The sequence below is a fragment of the Calypte anna genome, chromosome 27, assembly GCF_003957555.1.
Source record: "Calypte anna isolate BGI_N300 chromosome 27, bCalAnn1_v1.p, whole genome shotgun sequence".
NCBI classification, from domain to species: Eukaryota; Metazoa; Chordata; class Aves; order Apodiformes; family Trochilidae; genus Calypte; species Calypte anna.
In genome coordinates this window covers 5,398,540-5,415,271 of record NC_044272.1, presented here as the reverse complement: position 1 = coordinate 5,415,271, position 16,732 = coordinate 5,398,540, and the positions used below count along the sequence as shown (strand labels likewise).

The window sequence follows — 16,732 nt, the reverse complement described above, 5'->3', positions numbered from 1 at the left end:
AGAGACATGGGCTGGGATGCAACAGAACTTTATTGAGTGAAAAGAAGGAAACAAGGTCAGTGTGAGTGGAGGCCCCAGTGCAGGGATCACCAGGGGCAGAAAGGAGTCTGTGCAACACAGCGGTGGCAGAGATCCTGGCAGGTGTCCATCTGCCTGCCTGCCTGCCTGCCTGCCTGCCCCACAGGGGGAGCAGGGCCAGCAGGTCCTCCCTGGTCTGGCTTTGTGTTGCTGAGAGCCCAGGGGAGCCCCAGAGAAGAAGGGCACGGGAGGGAAAGGAGAGAGTGGATGGAAGAGGGCAAAGGCAGGCACGGGCCGTGCTTTGGCAGAGCCCAGGCTGGCCCCGTCCTTTTGCAAGGGGGGCTGGGGTTGCTCATCGCCTCTGAAAGCAACGGCCCAATGCTGTGTCCCCAGTCCAGAAGCATCTTGTGGGTCCCGGGGGGCCTTCCCCAGGGCCACCTGCAGCAGGTTTAGCAGGGCAGGCACCTGCTGCCGCAGTAGCCGCTGCCAAAGGCCCCGAGGCCAAAGCCCCCGGAGTTGATGGGCACTCCCTGAGAGCTGAGGATGCTGCCAACGGCAGCGGAGGTGGAGGAGCCCACGGCGGTGTTCTGCGGGAAGGAGCTGAGGATGGGTCCGGGCAGGGTCACCACCACGGGGGAGGGCTGGATGACGACGGTGGAGTCCTGGCACTGCCTGACACAGGGCTCATTGCAGCTGTTGGCCAGCGGGGTCGGGCCGCAGGACTGGCCGCAGGGCAGGCACGGGGTGTAGCAGGACATGTCCTAGGGCTGGAGGTGCACCTGGGAGAGAGGGCAGGGGGAGCAGAGCATGAGGAGGGCTGGGTGAGGAGCAGCCTGCCAGCACACCCATGGGAAGAAAGACAAGGAGTGTTCCACGGCTTTCTCCTTCTCCTCAGCGCAGAGGAGAAAGAGCTTGAGACTCACCTTGTTCCCAGGGAGATGGAGGAGAGAGGAGTGGATGAGAGAGTGAGGAGCAGGGCCCGCTTTTATACTGCTCCTGCACTGCCCCAGGCCCACAGTCACTGCACGCGGGCAGTGATTTTCCTGCACACTCACCTCCACACCAACCCAAAGATCCTCCCTAATGCCACAGGTAGTATTTTAATTTCCATCAACGCTGTCATTTCATTTCCTCGTTTCTGACATGCTTTCTCTACCTGCAGGATCCTTTCATCTCCAGGGATATGAAGGCAAAGGATATTCAGTGCACAATGCAGACAGAAGTTGCCCCCAACGTGCTGAAGGGGTCCCATGCTGGCAGGTGATGTCTGCTTTGGGCAGTCAAGTGTGATTGGTTGCAGCTTCCTTTTCAGGAAGAGACACAGCTCTTCCGTGTACTGCAAACTTTCTCTTAACACTGTCATTTTATTTCCTCATTTCCTATATAACCATTTGGCCTCTGAGTGTTCTTTTATGTACTGGAATGAGAAGCCCAAGGATTTTTTCATGCAACTTTACAGTCATAAACAAGCCATAAATGTGTCCCCTTGGAACTCAGTTCTTCATCACTACCTGAGGCGTGTGTTGGAGTTGCAGCCCGTGTCTTTTTCCTCCCACTCTTTTTACACAACCAGGCTTTTTTGCATCACATTTTGGACACTGACCAAAAATAAATATGGTGTTCTGGCTACATTTCTAAACACATTGACCATCTGGCAAACTCTGCATGCTCAGGGAGAACAGGCAAGGAGATCATGCTGAGGGCAGAGGCCACCAGGGTTGCCTCAAGCTGTGTACTTGGGCAGAAGTCAGTGCCCCATGCTCATTTTCGAGGAATAGGAATGGAGGTCCCTGTCTGCAGAGGAACTCATCCCTCCCTGGAACAGGGCCCTGCAGACAGCACACTCCACACTCTCCTGGCTCAGCCTCACGCCAAAAGGATGACACACAGACAATGCAAAATGAGAGTGTGACTCGCCATGGGTCGGGAGAGCCTATCCCAGCAGCTTGCCGGCTACAGGCATTCCCTTGACTTCCTGGGTCATGGTTCCAGCTGCCTCCATGCCTGCAGGGCAGGGAAGCTCCTCGCCTCTTTGATGTAGTCTGAGAGCTGTGTTTGGACCCAGGGCCCTTCTGAGCACCTCCCTTCCCTGAGCATCCTCAGGAACGGGGCACTGTAGAGTGCTGTCAGCCCTCAGTCCCTGGGGAGCTGCAGAACTTTTCTTGCCTCCCCAGTGTTGTTGTTTTTCGCTCCAGGCTGAGGGAGCCTTTGGGTCATGGCAGCAGATGGCTGCTTAAACTCTAATGCCAGGAAAAGATGTCAGAGCTAGGGATGAGTCCTAGACAGAGTGAAGATGTTTACTGCAGGACTTTTATTCTCTCCACTAAGCATGCAGGAGAGGTCCTCAGCACGGGGTGAGGCCTCTTTATCCTGGAATATGGGACCTGTGTGTCCATTCCCTTCAACCTCACAAGCCTCTGCACAGTCTACCCTCCTCTGCCACTCTCATCGTTTGGTCTGGAAGGACAGCTACAGCAGACATCATCTGCAGAAGGCTGTGAGGTTGGTAAGACATGATTTTCCCTCCATAAGTCTATGCTGGCAACTCATAACTTCCTTCTCACTGCAACCTGAGCAAAGGTCTTCCAGTGACACCAAACAGCGCCTTTGGTATCATGGTATCTTGTCACCTGCACTCATATCAGCGTAATCTCAGTAGATGTTCCCACATCTCATCCTCCTGTACTGCAGGGAAGACTTCACTGCTCCACACCTGCCCAGGAATATATGGACACAGAAAATCCTGCCAGTGAAGATCGAGGCAAAGGAGAATCTCCCTCTCCTGTGTCTCCTGCACTCAGGGAAGCTGCCCTTTTCAATACTGAGTTTGCCTTTACCCAAAACTTGATGTTTTTGCTGACCAACTGGAAGAAGTCCTTCCTCCTGACCTTCATTTCCTTTACCTGGTTGCCTGCCTGGTTGGCTTTGGCTTTCCTAAACCCACCCCTGCATAATCACAAAGGTGGCAAAGGCTGTCCACAAAGCAAAGGACATATAGACGAAGACAGCAGAAACCATCCTGCCCACGGGATCTTTTGGCTTCTCATCCCTGAACATGAAGGTATTCTCCAGGGCAGAGCAATGTCAGAAATGAGGAAATGAAATGACAGCGTTGATGGAAATTAAAATGCTACCTGTGCATTAGGGAGGATCTTTGGGTTGGTGTGGAGGTGAGTGTGCAGGAAAATCACTGCCCGCGTGCAGTGACTGTGGGCCTGGGGCAGTGCAGGAGCAGTATAAAAGCGGGCCCTGCTCCTCACTCTCTCATCCACTCCTCTCTCCTCCATCTCCCTGGGAACAAGGTGAGTCTCAAGCTCTTTCTCCTCTGCGCTGAGGAGAAGGAGAAAGCCGTGGAACACTCCTTGTCTTTCTTCCCATGGGTGTGCTGGCAGGCTGCTCCTCACCCAGCCCTCCTCATGCTCTGCTCCCCCTGCCCTCTCTCCCAGGTGCACCTCCAGCCCTAGGACATGTCCTGCTACACCCCGTGCCTGCCCTGCGGCCAGTCCTGCGGCCCGACCCCGCTGGCCAACAGCTGCAATGAGCCCTGTGTCAGGCAGTGCCAGGACTCCACCGTCGTCATCCAGCCCTCCCCCGTGGTGGTGACCCTGCCCGGACCCATCCTCAGCTCCTTCCCGCAGAACACCGCCGTGGGCTCCTCCACCTCCGCTGCCGTTGGCAGCATCCTCAGCTCTCAGGGAGTGCCCATCAACTCCGGGGGCTTTGGCCTCGGGGCCTCTGGCAGCGGCTACTGCGGCAGCAGGTGCCTGCCCTGCTAAACCTGCTGCAGGTGGCCCTGGGGAAGGCCCCCCGGGACCCACAAGATGCTTCTGGACTGGGGACACAGCATTGGGCCGTTGCTTTCAGAGGCGATGAGCAACCCCAGCCCCCCTTGCAAAAGGACGGGGCCAGCCTGGGCTCTGCCAAAGCACGGCCCGTGCCTGCCTTTGCCCTCTTCCATCCACTCTCTCCTTTCCCTCCCGTGCCCTTCTTCTCTGGGGCTCCCCTGGGCTCTCAGCAACACAAAGCCAGACCAGGGAGGACCTGCTGGCCCTGCTCCCCCTGTGGGGCAGGCAGGCAGGCAGGCAGGCAGGCAGATGGACACCTGCCAGGATCTCTGCCCCTGGTGATTCCTTACTTTGGGTCCTCCAATAAGTGCTACCTCATTTTCCTTCTTTTCACTCAATAAAGTTCTGTTGCATCACAGTCCATGTTTCTTTGTCATCCTTTCCCCTGCAGATGCTCTCCCAAGGTGCTCGTGGAGACAGATGTTTCCTAGGGGTTGTTCTGGAGGCCATTTTGGGGGGAGGGTTCTGCAGTAACTGGTAGCATAAGATTGAGTTGATTATGCTCAGCCCTTTGTAGAAGTGACCCTCTGGTTTCTGAATTTTTCTGCCAATTTTGAATCTCAATAGAGTTACCTGACCTCGTTCCATCACTACAGCCACCTTATTGTCTACATGTTTTCTTCTCACTTAGTAAGCCCAACTCTGTGATGGAAGCAGTCAGGAGGAATGTGGGATGGTGAAATGTCAGCGGTATCTTCCCAGGAGATGCTAGGAAAAGCATTTCTTACCAGAGTTTTCTGACAAAGGAGGAACACAGTTCAAGGGGCTGACTTCCTGTGGACCTTATTATCATGCAACCATATTATGGGTAGGATTGGATGTGAGCTTTGGAGATCATCTAGTCCATCCCCCTTGCCATGGACAGGGAAATCTTTTACTATATTGTTACTCAAAGTTCTAACAAACCTGACCTTGAGGACTTCAAAGAACAGGAAATCCCACCCTTCTCAGGGCAGCCTATTCTAGTGACTGTCCACTCTCACTGCAGCTAATTTCTTTCATTTTGACCAATCTACATCTATCTTGTTTGAGTTGAAAACTGTTGCTTCTTCACCTGTAACTACAGGCTTTGATGAAGTCCCTCTTCAACTTCCTTACCAGTCTTGTGTATGTATTATAAGACTGCAATAAGGTCTCCACAGGACCTTTCCTTCCCCAAGCTGAGTATCCCCAACTCTCTCATCAGTTCTCTGTAGGATAGTGCTGCAGAGCTCTGATAATTCCTGTGTGAGTTCTCTGGAGCTGCTCTAACAGGCCCATGACATATTGTTACTGGGACCCCAGACTGGACCCGGTGCTCCAGGTGGGTCCTAATGAGAGCAGACGAGAAGCAGAGAATCCCCTGCCTTGACCTGCTGGCCGTTTCCTTCCTTGCAGCCCAGGGAACTATTGGCTTTGTGGGCTGTGAGCAGGCGTTGGCAGCTCACGTGTTGCAACCTCCAGCATCTCCAAGTCCTTCTCTGCAGATCTGCTCTCAGCTCTGTATCCTCCAGTCTGCGCTGAGATTGAGGACTGCCCTGAGCCGGGAGCGGGGTTCTGCACCTGGCATGGTGACTGTGAGGAGCTGGGGTGTGGAAAGTGCTGGAGGGGCAGCAGCCTGAAAAGCTCCAGGGAGAAGATGACAGGATGTGAGAGGAGAGCGTGTGAGAGGAGAGGACAGGGGAGGAGAGAATGTGAGAAGATTGAATGTGAGAGGAGAGAATGTGAGAGGAGAGGCCTACAATAATGCAGGTATTACCCCAAAACTTTAGCTATTACTGCCCAGTGCTTGCATAGTGCTGTCTCTCTCTCTCTCTCTCTCTCTTACTCTGCACCCCTGAAGTGGAGGATAAGGGTGGGCAAGAAGCTGGCAGGGGACACCCCCAGGACATCTGACATGAATCGACCAAAGGGCTACTCCACACCCTTTGGCATCATGCTCAGCAATAAAACTGTGTTTTCAGTCTTTCCAAAGTAGCCATTCTTCAGAGGAGGGCTTCGTGTTGTTCTGCTGATGCAAGGTGGTGGGTGATTGCTTTTGCAGCATCTGTGGTTTTTCTCTTCTGTCCCTTCCCTTCTTAGAGTATCCAACTTTTGACCCAAAAGCTTTTCTTTCACTGTCTTGCTTTCTCTGGTTCTCCTCCCATCTGAATGGGGCCGTGGATGGAGAGAAGAGCTGGTGGGTGCTTAGCACTGCTCAACACATAGCAGAGGATTCCTGGCAGTGAGTGTTCTCCTCATCTTGCTCCTTCCCTGCCTGTGCCCAGAGTTTCCTGAAAAGTTTCTGGAGAGAGGGAGGCAGGGAGAGACTCAAGGCAGGAAGAGAGGCAGCAAGGGCTGGCTGAGTGCCTCAAAGGAGAGTGCAGGGGCTCTCCAAAGCAGTGTGGAGACCAAAAGGAAATGCTTCAGAGAGGTTTCAGCTGACAAAGGGGAGCAGGTGAGCTACAGCAGGACCCAGCTGGGCACAATGATAGGTGTTTGCACAACACCCTGATCAGAGGCTGACATGGTCTCTGCACACCTGCTTCCACCCTTGAAAAAACAGCATCCCAAAAGCAGGGCCATGAAAAGGTGACTTTGCAGTAACCACATCAAAACAGCTGCAACTCCCAGCACTGTTCCTGGTCACCTATGACCATCACCAACATCCTGGGCTGTAACTAGGAGAACAAGGGTAGAAATTATTCCACTATGCTCAGCTCTCACCTGATGGTATCTAGGAAATTGCTCTAATGCCAGAAAGAACTCATACAAAAGCACCCAAGCATTACCAAGTGAAGTAATATCAGCTGTTGGTGGCCAGGTTTGGGAGGAGAATGGAACTCATAGAATGGAGAAAAGAGTGCTTTCTTGGGAGACTTAAAAACCTCCCTAAAGCAGCTATAGTCAGTGAACTATGTCAAAAAATATTCTCCCCGGATACGGATAGAGACAGACATTTAGAAAGCAGAGGATCACGCACTGCATGAGTAAGAAGCCTGTGTTAATGATCACTGCACAACAGTCCCTAACAACCTCTTCCCAGATCCACCCCTGAGAAACATGTCTGTCTTTCACTGTCTTGGAAAGGCTCTGCACAGTTAAGGATGACAAAGAGACATGGGCTGGGATGCAACAGAACTTTATTGAGTGAAAAGAAGGAAACAAGGTCAGTGTGAGTGGAGGCCCCAGTGCAGGGATCACCAGGGGCAGAAAGGAGTCTGTGCAACACAGCAGTGGCAGAGATCCTGGCAGGTGTCCATCTGCCTGCCTGCCTGCCTGCCTGCCCCACAGCGGGAGCAGGGCCAGCAGGTCCTCCCTGGTCTGGCTTTGTGTTGCTGAGAGCCCAGGGGAGCCCCAGAGAAGAAGGGCACGGGAGGGAAAGGAGAGAGTGGATGGAAGAGGGCAAAGGCAGGCACGGGCCGTGCTTTGGCAGAGCCCAGGCTGGCCCCGTCCTTTTGCAAGGGGGGCTGGGGTTGCTCATCGCCTCTGAAAGCAACGGCCCAATGCTGTGTCCCCAGTCCAGAAGCATCTTGTGGGTCCCGGGGGGCCTTCCCCAGGGCCACCTGCAGCAGGTTTAGCAGGGCAGGCACCTGCTGCCGCAGTAGCCGCTGCCAAAGGCCCCGAGGCCAAAGCCCCCGGAGTTGATGGGCACTCCCTGAGAGCTGAGGATGCTGCCAACGGCAGCGGAGGTGGAGGAGCCCACGGCGGTGTTCTGCGGGAAGGAGCTGAGGATGGGTCCGGGCAGGGTCACCACCACGGGGGAGGGCTGGATGACGACGGTGGAGTCCTGGCACTGCCTGACACAGGGCTCATTGCAGCTGTTGGCCAGCGGGGTCGGGCCGCAGGACTGGCCGCAGGGCAGGCACGGGGTGTAGCAGGACATGTCCTAGGGCTGGAGGTGCACCTGGGAGAGAGGGCAGGGGGAGCAGAGCATGAGGAGGGCTGGGTGAGGAGCAGCCTGCCAGCACACCCATGGGAAGAAAGACAAGGAGTGTTCCACGGCTTTCTCCTTCTCCTCAGCGCAGAGGAGAAGAGCTTGAGACTCACCTTGTTCCCAGGGAGATGGAGGAGAGAGGAGTGGATGAGAGAGTGAGGAGCAGGGCCCGCTTTTATACTGCTCCTGCACTGCCCCAGGCCCACAGTCACTGCACGCGGGCAGTGATTTTCCTGCACACTCACCTCCACACCAACCCAAAGATCCTCCCTAATGCCACAGGTGGTGTTTTGTTATTCTTCTGTGCTGTCATTTCTTTTCCCCATTTCTGACATGACCATTTTGCCTCAGAGGCTTCTTTGAAGTTTTTCAACGAGTGGCCCAAGGATTTCTCACTTAGGAACCTATCAGCAGAGTCAGACAATGTGCTCATGGTAAGGCAGGAGCCTTGGAAGGCAGGAGCATGGGTCTGGGGAAATCCATCCTCTTGAAGGGATGTGCTCACAACCTCCCACCAATGCCTGCCTCTCCTGCCTCAGGACCTCCAGGCACTTCATCACCTCTGTAGCCCTTTGCTGATCCACACCTGTATGGCTGTGCCTATCTCATACCACGGAACCATAAGCTAGACACAGTATCTGCCAGCTCTGGTCTCAGCTCTACCAGATCTAAAAGCAGGCCCATGTAAAACTCATGAGGTTCAAGAAGGGCCAATGAAAAACACTGTCCCTGGGTCAGGGCAGTCCCTGGTCTCAGTTCCAGATGGGAATGAGGGACTGAGAGCAGCCCTCTGGAGAAGGGCTCAAGGAAACTGGTGGATGAAAAGCTGAACATGAGCTGGCAACCTGTGCTCACGGAGCAGAAAGCCAGACGTGTGCTGGGACACTTTTAGAGCAGAGTGGTCAGGAGGTGGAGGGAGGGGATCCTGCCTCTCTACTCCAGGCTGGTGAGGCCCCAGCTGGAGCAGGGTGTCCAGCTCTGCGCTCTGAAGCAGAGGGCAGACGTGGAGCTGGTCAAGCAGATGCAGAGAAGGGCTGTAAGGCTGCTCAGAAACTCTCCTGTGGGGTCAGGCAGGGAGAATTGTGGTTGTTCAGACTTTGTGGTTACCTTTGCCTAAGCACTGATTTTCCTGCTGACCTACCTGGGAGACCTTCTTGACCTACGTATGATTTGCATGGTTCATTGCCTGGTGGGATTTGGTTCACTAATGCCAACCCTGTATACTCTTGGCAGGCTGGCAAATGTTTTCCCGAGAGAAAGGAGCATCAAGAAAAAGACAGCTGAAACCATTGGAACAGTCTGGCTGCCCAGAGATGCAACAGATAGTGAGGGAGGAGAGGGAAGTGTGTGAGACATCCTTCAGTAAGAGGCAACTCTGGGTTCTTGGCTGAAGTTTGCAGTACACGGAAGAGCTGCGTCACTTCCTGAAAAGGAAGCTGCAACCAATCACACTTGACTGCCCAAAGCAGACATCACCTGCCAGCATGGGACCCCTTCAGCACGTTGAGGGCAACTTCTGTCTGTATTGTGAACTGAATATCCTTTGCCTTCATATCCCTGGAGATGAAAGGATCCTGCAGGTAGAGAAAGCATGTCAGAAACGAGGAAATGAAATGACAGCGTTGATGGAAATTAAAATACTACCTGTGGCATTAGGGAGGATCTTTGGGTTGGTGTGGAGGTGAGTGTGCAGGAAAATCACTGCCCGCGTGCAGCGACTGTGGGCCTGGGGCAGTGCAGGAGCAGTATAAAAGCGGGCCCTGCTCCTCACTCTCTCATCCACTCCTCTCTCCTCCATCTCCCTGGGAACAAGGTGAGTCTCAAGCTCCTTCTCCTCTGCGCTGAGGAGAAGGAGAAAGCCGTGGAACACTCCTTGTCTTTCTTCCCATGGGTGTGCTGGCAGGCTGCTCCTCACCCAGCCCTCCTCATGCTCTGCTCCCCCTGCCCTCTCTCCCAGGTGCACCTCCAGCCCTAGGACATGTCCTGCTACACCCCGTGCCTGCCCTGCGGCCAGTCCTGCGGCCCGACCCCGCTGGCCAACAGCTGCAATGAGCCCTGTGTCAGGCAGTGCCAGGACTCCACCGTCGTCATCCAGCCCTCCCCCGTGGTGGTGACCCTGCCCGGACCCATCCTCAGCTCCTTCCCGCAGAACACCGCCGTGGGCTCCTCCACCTCCGCTGCCGTTGGCAGCATCCTCAGCTCTCAGGGAGTGCCCATCAACTCCGGGGGCTTTGGCCTCGGGGCCTTTGGCAGCGGCTACTGCGGCAGCAGGTGCCTGCCCTGCTAAACCTGCTGCAGGTGGCCCTGGGGAAGGCCCCCCGGGACCCACAAGATGCTTCTGGACTGGGGACACAGCATTGGGCCGTTGCTTTCAGAGGCGATGAGCAACCCCAGCCCCCCTTGCAAAAGGACGGGGCCAGCCTGGGCTCTGCCAAAGCACGGCCCGTGCCTGCCTTTGCCCTCTTCCATCCACTCTCTCCTTTCCCTCCCGTGCCCTTCTTCTCTGGGGCTCCCCTGGGCTCTCAGCAACACAAAGCCAGACCAGGGAGGACCTGCTGGCCCTGCTCCCCCTGTGGGGCAGGCAGGCAGGCAGGCAGGCAGATGGACACCTGCCAGGATCTCTGCCCCTGGTGATTCCTTACTTTGGGTCCTCCAATAAGTGCTACCTCATTTTCCTTCTTTCACTCAATAAAGTTCTGTTGCATCACAGTCCATGTTTCTTTGTCATCCTTTCCCCTGCAGATGCTCTCCCAAGGTGCTCGTGGAGACAGATGTTTCCTAGGGGTTGTTCTGGAGGCCATTTTGGGGGGAGGGTTCTGCAGTAACTGGTAGCATAAGATTGAGTTCATTATGCTCAGCCCTTTGTAGAAGTGACCCTCTGGTTTCTGAATTTTTCTGCCAATTTTGAATCTCAATAGAGTTACCTGACCTCGTTCCATCACTACAGCCACCTTATTGTCTACATGTTTTCTTCTCACTTAGTAAGCCCAACTCTGTGATGGAAGCAGTCAGGAGGAATGTGGGATGGTGAAATGTCGGCGGTATCTTCCCAGGAGATGCTAGGAAAAGCATTTCTTACCAGAGTTTTCTGACAAAGGAGGAACACAGTTCAAGGGGCTGACTTCCTGTGGACCTTATTATCATGCAACCATATTATGGGTAGGATTGGATGTGAGCTTTGGAGATCATCTAGTCCATCCCCCTTGCCATGGACAGGGAAATCTTTTACTATATTGTTACTCAAAGTTCTAACAAACCTGACCTTGAGGACTTCAAAGAACAGGAAATCCCACCCTTCTCAGGGCAGCCTATTCTAGTGACTGTCCACTCTCACTGCAGCTAATTTCTTTCATTTTGACCAAGATATTTTGTTTGAGTTGAAAACTGTTGCTTCTTCACCTGTAACTACAGGCTTTGATGAAGTCCCTCTTCAACTTCCTTACCAGTCTTGTGTATGTATTATAAGACTGCAATAAGGTCTCCACAGGACCTTTCCTTCCCCAAGCTGAGTATCCCCAACTCTCTCATCAGTTCTCTGTAGGATAGTGCTGCAGAGCTCTGATAATTCCTGTGTGAGTTCTCTGGAGCTGCTCTAACAGGCCCATGACATATTGTTACTGGGACCCCAGACTGGACCCGGTGCTCCAGGTGGGTCCTAATGAGAGCAGACGAGAAGCAGAGAATCCCCTGCCTTGACCTGCTGGCCGTTTCCTTCCTTGCAGCCCAGGGAACTATTGGCTTTGTGGGCTGTGAGCAGGCGTTGGCAGCTCACGTGTTGCAACCTCCAGCATCTCCAAGTCCTTCTCTGCAGATCTGCTCTCAGCTCTGTATCCTCCAGTCTGCGCTGAGATTGAGGACTGCCCTGAGCCGGGAGCGGGGTTCTGCACCTGGCATGGTGACTGTGAGGAGCTGGGGTGTGGAAAGTGCTGGAGGGGCAGCAGCCTGAAAAAGCTCCAGGGAGAAGATGACAGGATGTGAGAGGAGAGCGTGTGAGAGGAGAGGACAGGGGAGGAGAGAATGTGAGAAGATTGAATGTGAGAGGAGAGAATGTGAGAGGAGAGGCCTACAATAATGCAGGTATTACCCCAAAACTTTAGCTATTACTGCCCAGTGCTTGCATAGTGCTGTCTCTCTCTCTCTCTCTCTCTCTTACTCTGCACCCCTGAAGTGGAGGATAAGGGTGGGCAAGAAGCTGGCAGGGGACACCCCCAGGACATCTGACATGAATCGACCAAAGGGCTACTCCACACCCTTTGGCATCATGCTCAGCAATAAAACTGTGTTTTCAGTCTTTCCAAAGTAGCCATTCTTCAGAGGAGGGCTTCGTGTTGTTCTGCTGATGCAAGGTGGTGGGTGATTGCTTTTGCAGCATCTGTGGTTTTTCTCTTCTGTCCCTTCCCTTCTTAGAGTATCCAACTTTTGACCCAAAAACTTTTCTTTCACTGTCTTGCTTTCTCTGGTTCTCCTCCCATCTGAATGGGGCCGTGGATGGAGAGAAGAGCTGGTGGGTGCTTAGCACTGCTCAACACATAGCAGAGGATTCCTGGCAGTGAGTGTTCTCCTCATCTTGCTCCTTCCCTGCCTGTGCCCAGAGTTTCCTGAAAAGTTTCTGGAGAGAGGGAGGCAGGGAGAGACTCAAGGCAGGAAGAGAGGCAGCAAGGGCTGGCTGAGTGCCTCAAAGGAGAGTGCAGGGGCTCTCCAAAGCAGTGTGGAGACCAACAGGAAATGCTTCAGAGAGGTTTCAGCTGACAAAGGGGAGCAGGTGAGCTACAGCAGGACCCAGCTGGGCACAATGATAGGTGTTTGCACAACACCCTGATCAGAGGCTGACATGGTCTCTGCACACCTGCTTCCACCCTTGAAAAAACAGCATCCCAAAAGCAGGGCCATGAAAAGGTGACTTTGCAGTAACCACATCAAAACAGCTGCAACTCCCAGCACTGTTCCTGGTCACCTATGACCATCACCAACATCCTGGGCTGTAACTAGGAGAACAAGGGTAGAAATTATTCCACTATGCTCAGCTCTCACCTGATGGTATCTAGGAAATTGCTCTAATGCCAGAAAGAACTCATACAAAAGCACCCAAGCATTACCAAGTGAAGTAATATCAGCTGTTGGTGGCCAGGTTTGGGAGGAGAATGGAACTCATAGAATGGAGAAAAGAGTGCTTTCTTGGGAGACTTAAAAACCTCCCTAAAGCAGCTATAGTCAGTGAACTATGTCAAAAAATATTCTCCCCGGATACGGATAGAGACAGACATTTAGAAAGCAGAGGATCACGCACTGCATGAGTAAGAAGCCTGTGTTAATGATCACTGCACAACAGTCCCTGACAACCTCTTCCCAGATCCACCCCTGAGACCCATGTCTGTCTTTCACTGTCTTGGAAAGGCTCTGCACAGTTAAGGATGACAAAGAGACATGGGCTGGGATGCAACAGAACTTTATTGAGTGAAAAGGAAACAAGGTCAGTGTGAGTGGAGGCCCCAGTGCAGGGATCACCAGGGGCAGAAAGGAGTCTGTGCAACACAGCGGTGGCAGAGATCCTGGCAGGTGTCCATCTGCCTGCCTGCCTGCCTGCCTGCCCCACAGGGGGAGCAGGGCCAGCAGGTCCTCCCTGGTCTGGCTTTGTGTTGCTGAGAGCCCAGGGGAGCCCCAGAGAAGAAGGGCACGGGAGGGAAAGGAGAGAGTGGATGGAAGAGGGCAAAGGCAGGCACGGGCCGTGCTTTGGCAGAGCCCAGGCTGGCCCCGTCCTTTTGCAAGGGGGGCTGGGGTTGCTCATCGCCTCTGAAAGCAACGGCCCAATGCTGTGTCCCCAGTCCAGAAGCATCTTGTGGGTCCCGGGGGGCCTTCCCCAGGGCCACCTGCAGCAGGTTTAGCAGGGCAGGCACCTGCTGCCGCAGTAGCCGCTGCCAAAGGCCCCGAGGCCAAAGCCCCCGGAGTTGATGGGCACTCCCTGAGAGCTGAGGATGCTGCCAACGGCAGCGGAGGTGGAGGAGCCCACGGCGGTGTTCTGCGGGAAGGAGCTGAGGATGGGTCCGGGCAGGGTCACCACCACGGGGGAGGGCTGGATGACGACGGTGGAGTCCTGGCACTGCCTGACACAGGGCTCATTGCAGCTGTTGGCCAGCGGGGTCGGGCCGCAGGACTGGCCGCAGGGCAGGCACGGGGTGTAGCAGGACATGTCCTAGGGCTGGAGGTGCACCTGGGAGAGAGGGCAGGGGGAGCAGAGCATGAGGAGGGCTGGGTGAGGAGCAGCCTGCCAGCACACCCATGGGAAGAAAGACAAGGAGTGTTCCACGGCTTTCTCCTTCTCCTCAGTGCAGAGGAGAAGGAGCTTGAGACTCACCTTGTTCCCAGGGAGATGGAGGAGAGAGGAGTGGATGAGAGAGTGAGGAGCAGGGCCCGCTTTTATACTGCTCCTGCACTGCCCCAGGCCCACAGTCACTGCACGCGGGCAGTGATTTTCCTGCACACTCACCTCCACACCAACCCAAAGATCCTCCCTAATGCCACAGGTAGTATTTTAATTTCCATCAACGCTGTCATTTCATTTCCTCGTTTCTGACATGCTTGCTCTGCCCTGCAGGGTCCCTTCATCTGCAGGGATGGGAAGCCAAGGGATTTTCCAGGCAGGATAGTTTCTGCTGTCTTCCTCTTGATGCCCTTTGCTCTTGGGACAAGGTTTTACCTCCTGTCCAAGAATGCAGGGTTGGGAATTTGTTTTAGTTCAGTGCACGGGGTCTTGGTAGCGGGTGGGGGGTCACAAGGGATGCTCCTCTGAGAAGCTACTGGCAGCTTCGTGCTCTCCAATGAAGTCCCTGCCTCTGGCCAAGGCTGAGCAAGCTGGGGAAGCTGGATGCACCTCTGTGAGGAACAAATACATGAAAGGGAAAAGAAAACTGGCCTCTAGGGCAGAGGGTAGGGAGAGGAGAGTACAATGCTCAAGCAGAGACAAGAGGAGAGCAGCTGCCACCACAATTGCCAGCTTGGCCTTCTGTTAGTAATTCACAGGTTCTTACCAGTTCAGATTCTACTCTTCTCTTTGCTTTCTGTGGAAACTCTCCAACTCCAGGCTCAGGGCAGTGAAGCTGAGACAAAAAGTGTGATTCTGAGGAAAAAAGAGCTATTGAATAATAAAAGGAAACTGAGGCAGCCCCCCCACCCCCTCTGGTGGAGCATCCAGGTGCAAGGTGGATGTACTCTAATGGTTCTTGGCCTTGATCTTTACCATCAGGATTTCCAGTCAAGTGATTTGTGATCCTGACACTCCTTGGAGAGCCTGCACCAGAGAAGATTTACATTCAGCAGAGGAGGATGAGACATGGGAACAGTTAAAGAGACTGGACTGAAGTGAGCGCAGGAGACTGGATTCCATGAACGGGAGGGATGTGGTAGTTGTTGCTGCAAGGCTGCTCTGACCTTCCTTTGAAAGTCCTGGCAGTCAGGGCTGGCAATGTGAGGAGTGAGAGAAAGCCCAGGGGCAAAGTGTCTGGCTCCCAGGCTGCTGCTGTGTATTCTGAAAGAGTTGAAGGAAGGAGGCAGAGCATGCCCAGCAGTGGGTGGGCATCAAACAGAAGAACTGCCTGACAACAGTGGGCCCATCCAAGGCAGCTGATGTTCTCCAGGGCTGGGCTGGCAGAAAGGGAGTCCTAGAGTGTCTGAAGGATTGAGCCCACACTAGTCTCACAGCATTCAAGAAGGTGGCAAATGGCAAGTCCTGAACCCAGAAAGGTGGAAGCCATGTCAGCAGAATGGGCTGGGAACTGAACCACTCCACAGTCTTAGAGGCCTCAAACAGTGCAGTGCCCTGTGCCTGATGGTGCTCAGGGAGCAGAGGTGCTCAGGAGGACGCTGGATACAGGCACCACTCTCAGACTACATCAAAGAGGCGAGGAGCTTCCCTGCCCTGCAGGTGTGGAGGCAGCTGGAACCATGACCCAGGAGGGCAAGGGAATGCCTGCAGTGGGCAAGCTGCTGGGATAGGCTCTCCCTACCCATGGCGAGTCACACTCTCATTTTGCATTGTCTGTGTGTCATCCTTTTGGCGTGAGGCCAAGCCAGGAATGTCTGCAGGGCACTGTCCCACACAGGACTGAGCTCCTCTGCAGCCAGGGCAGCTTCATCCCTGTTCTGCCTAATCAAGGTCTGAGCACTGGGCTGTAGCAAAGTAAACAGCTCCAGGACAGCCCAGTGGTTGTCCAGCTGGATTGCATTCAGTCTTTTGTCTTCAAAGCACATGGAGCTATGAGGAGAGTGGGAGGAAGAAGGCACTGCCCCAAACCACTCTCACCTCTCCTGTAGTGAGGAGGGCCCTGCCTCGTAAGGGCTTGTTAAGGAATCAGGGTCTTGGAGAAAACACTGTTCTTTTCCTGCAGGCCTCCTGATTTCACAGGCTGTGGAGTCCTGAGACTGCAGCTAAAGGGGACAGCTTCTCCAAAGACTGCAGCAGATGTGTCCAATGAAGGAGAACCTTCTCTTGGGTGAGGGCATTTGAAAACATTTTGCACAGCCCACCTGCCTATAGGTGCAGTCACCATTGAGTGCTGGGAGAGAAAGAGATGCAGCACATTCTCTTTCACAAGAAGCTTTTGGACAGTCAGGAGAGGAACTGCGTTTTTGGGAGACATGTGCAGCTTTCTTCCTAGGAAGTTGAAAACAACATCACCAGATTTCCCCAGACCAGTATTCCTTCCCTGCACAGAGCACTCTCTCACTTCAGGACATAACTTGTTAGAGTGATGTGACTTGCTCAGGAAAAAAACTTGGACCTTGACCCAAAACTTCAAAAGAGGCTCCATGAAATAAAGACCATGTCAGAAATGAGGAAATGAAATGTCAGTGCTGATGGAAACCAAAACACAACGTGTGCCATTAGGTAGGATAAACTAACACAATACTTAAAGCAAGCCTGTGCTGACAGTCACTGTACAACCATCCCTAAAATACCCTCCAAGAACCAGCTATGAGG

General features: G+C 53.9%; 5 pseudogenes; 2 read left to right on the top strand and 3 right to left on the bottom strand.

Moving 5' to 3' along the window:
- Positions 1–467: 467 nt before the first annotated feature.
- On the bottom strand, positions 468–2,002 carry LOC115599752 (annotated as a pseudogene).
- Positions 2,003–2,347: 345 nt separating this feature from the next.
- Positions 2,348–3,794, top strand: LOC115599751 (annotated as a pseudogene).
- Positions 3,795–7,398: 3,604 nt separating this feature from the next.
- LOC115599750 lies at positions 7,399–8,934 on the bottom strand (annotated as a pseudogene).
- A 137-nt stretch (positions 8,935–9,071) lies between these two features.
- Positions 9,072–10,045, top strand: LOC115599749 (annotated as a pseudogene).
- A 3,591-nt stretch (positions 10,046–13,636) lies between these two features.
- LOC115599748 lies at positions 13,637–15,762 on the bottom strand (annotated as a pseudogene).
- Positions 15,763–16,732: the final 970 nt, after the last annotated feature.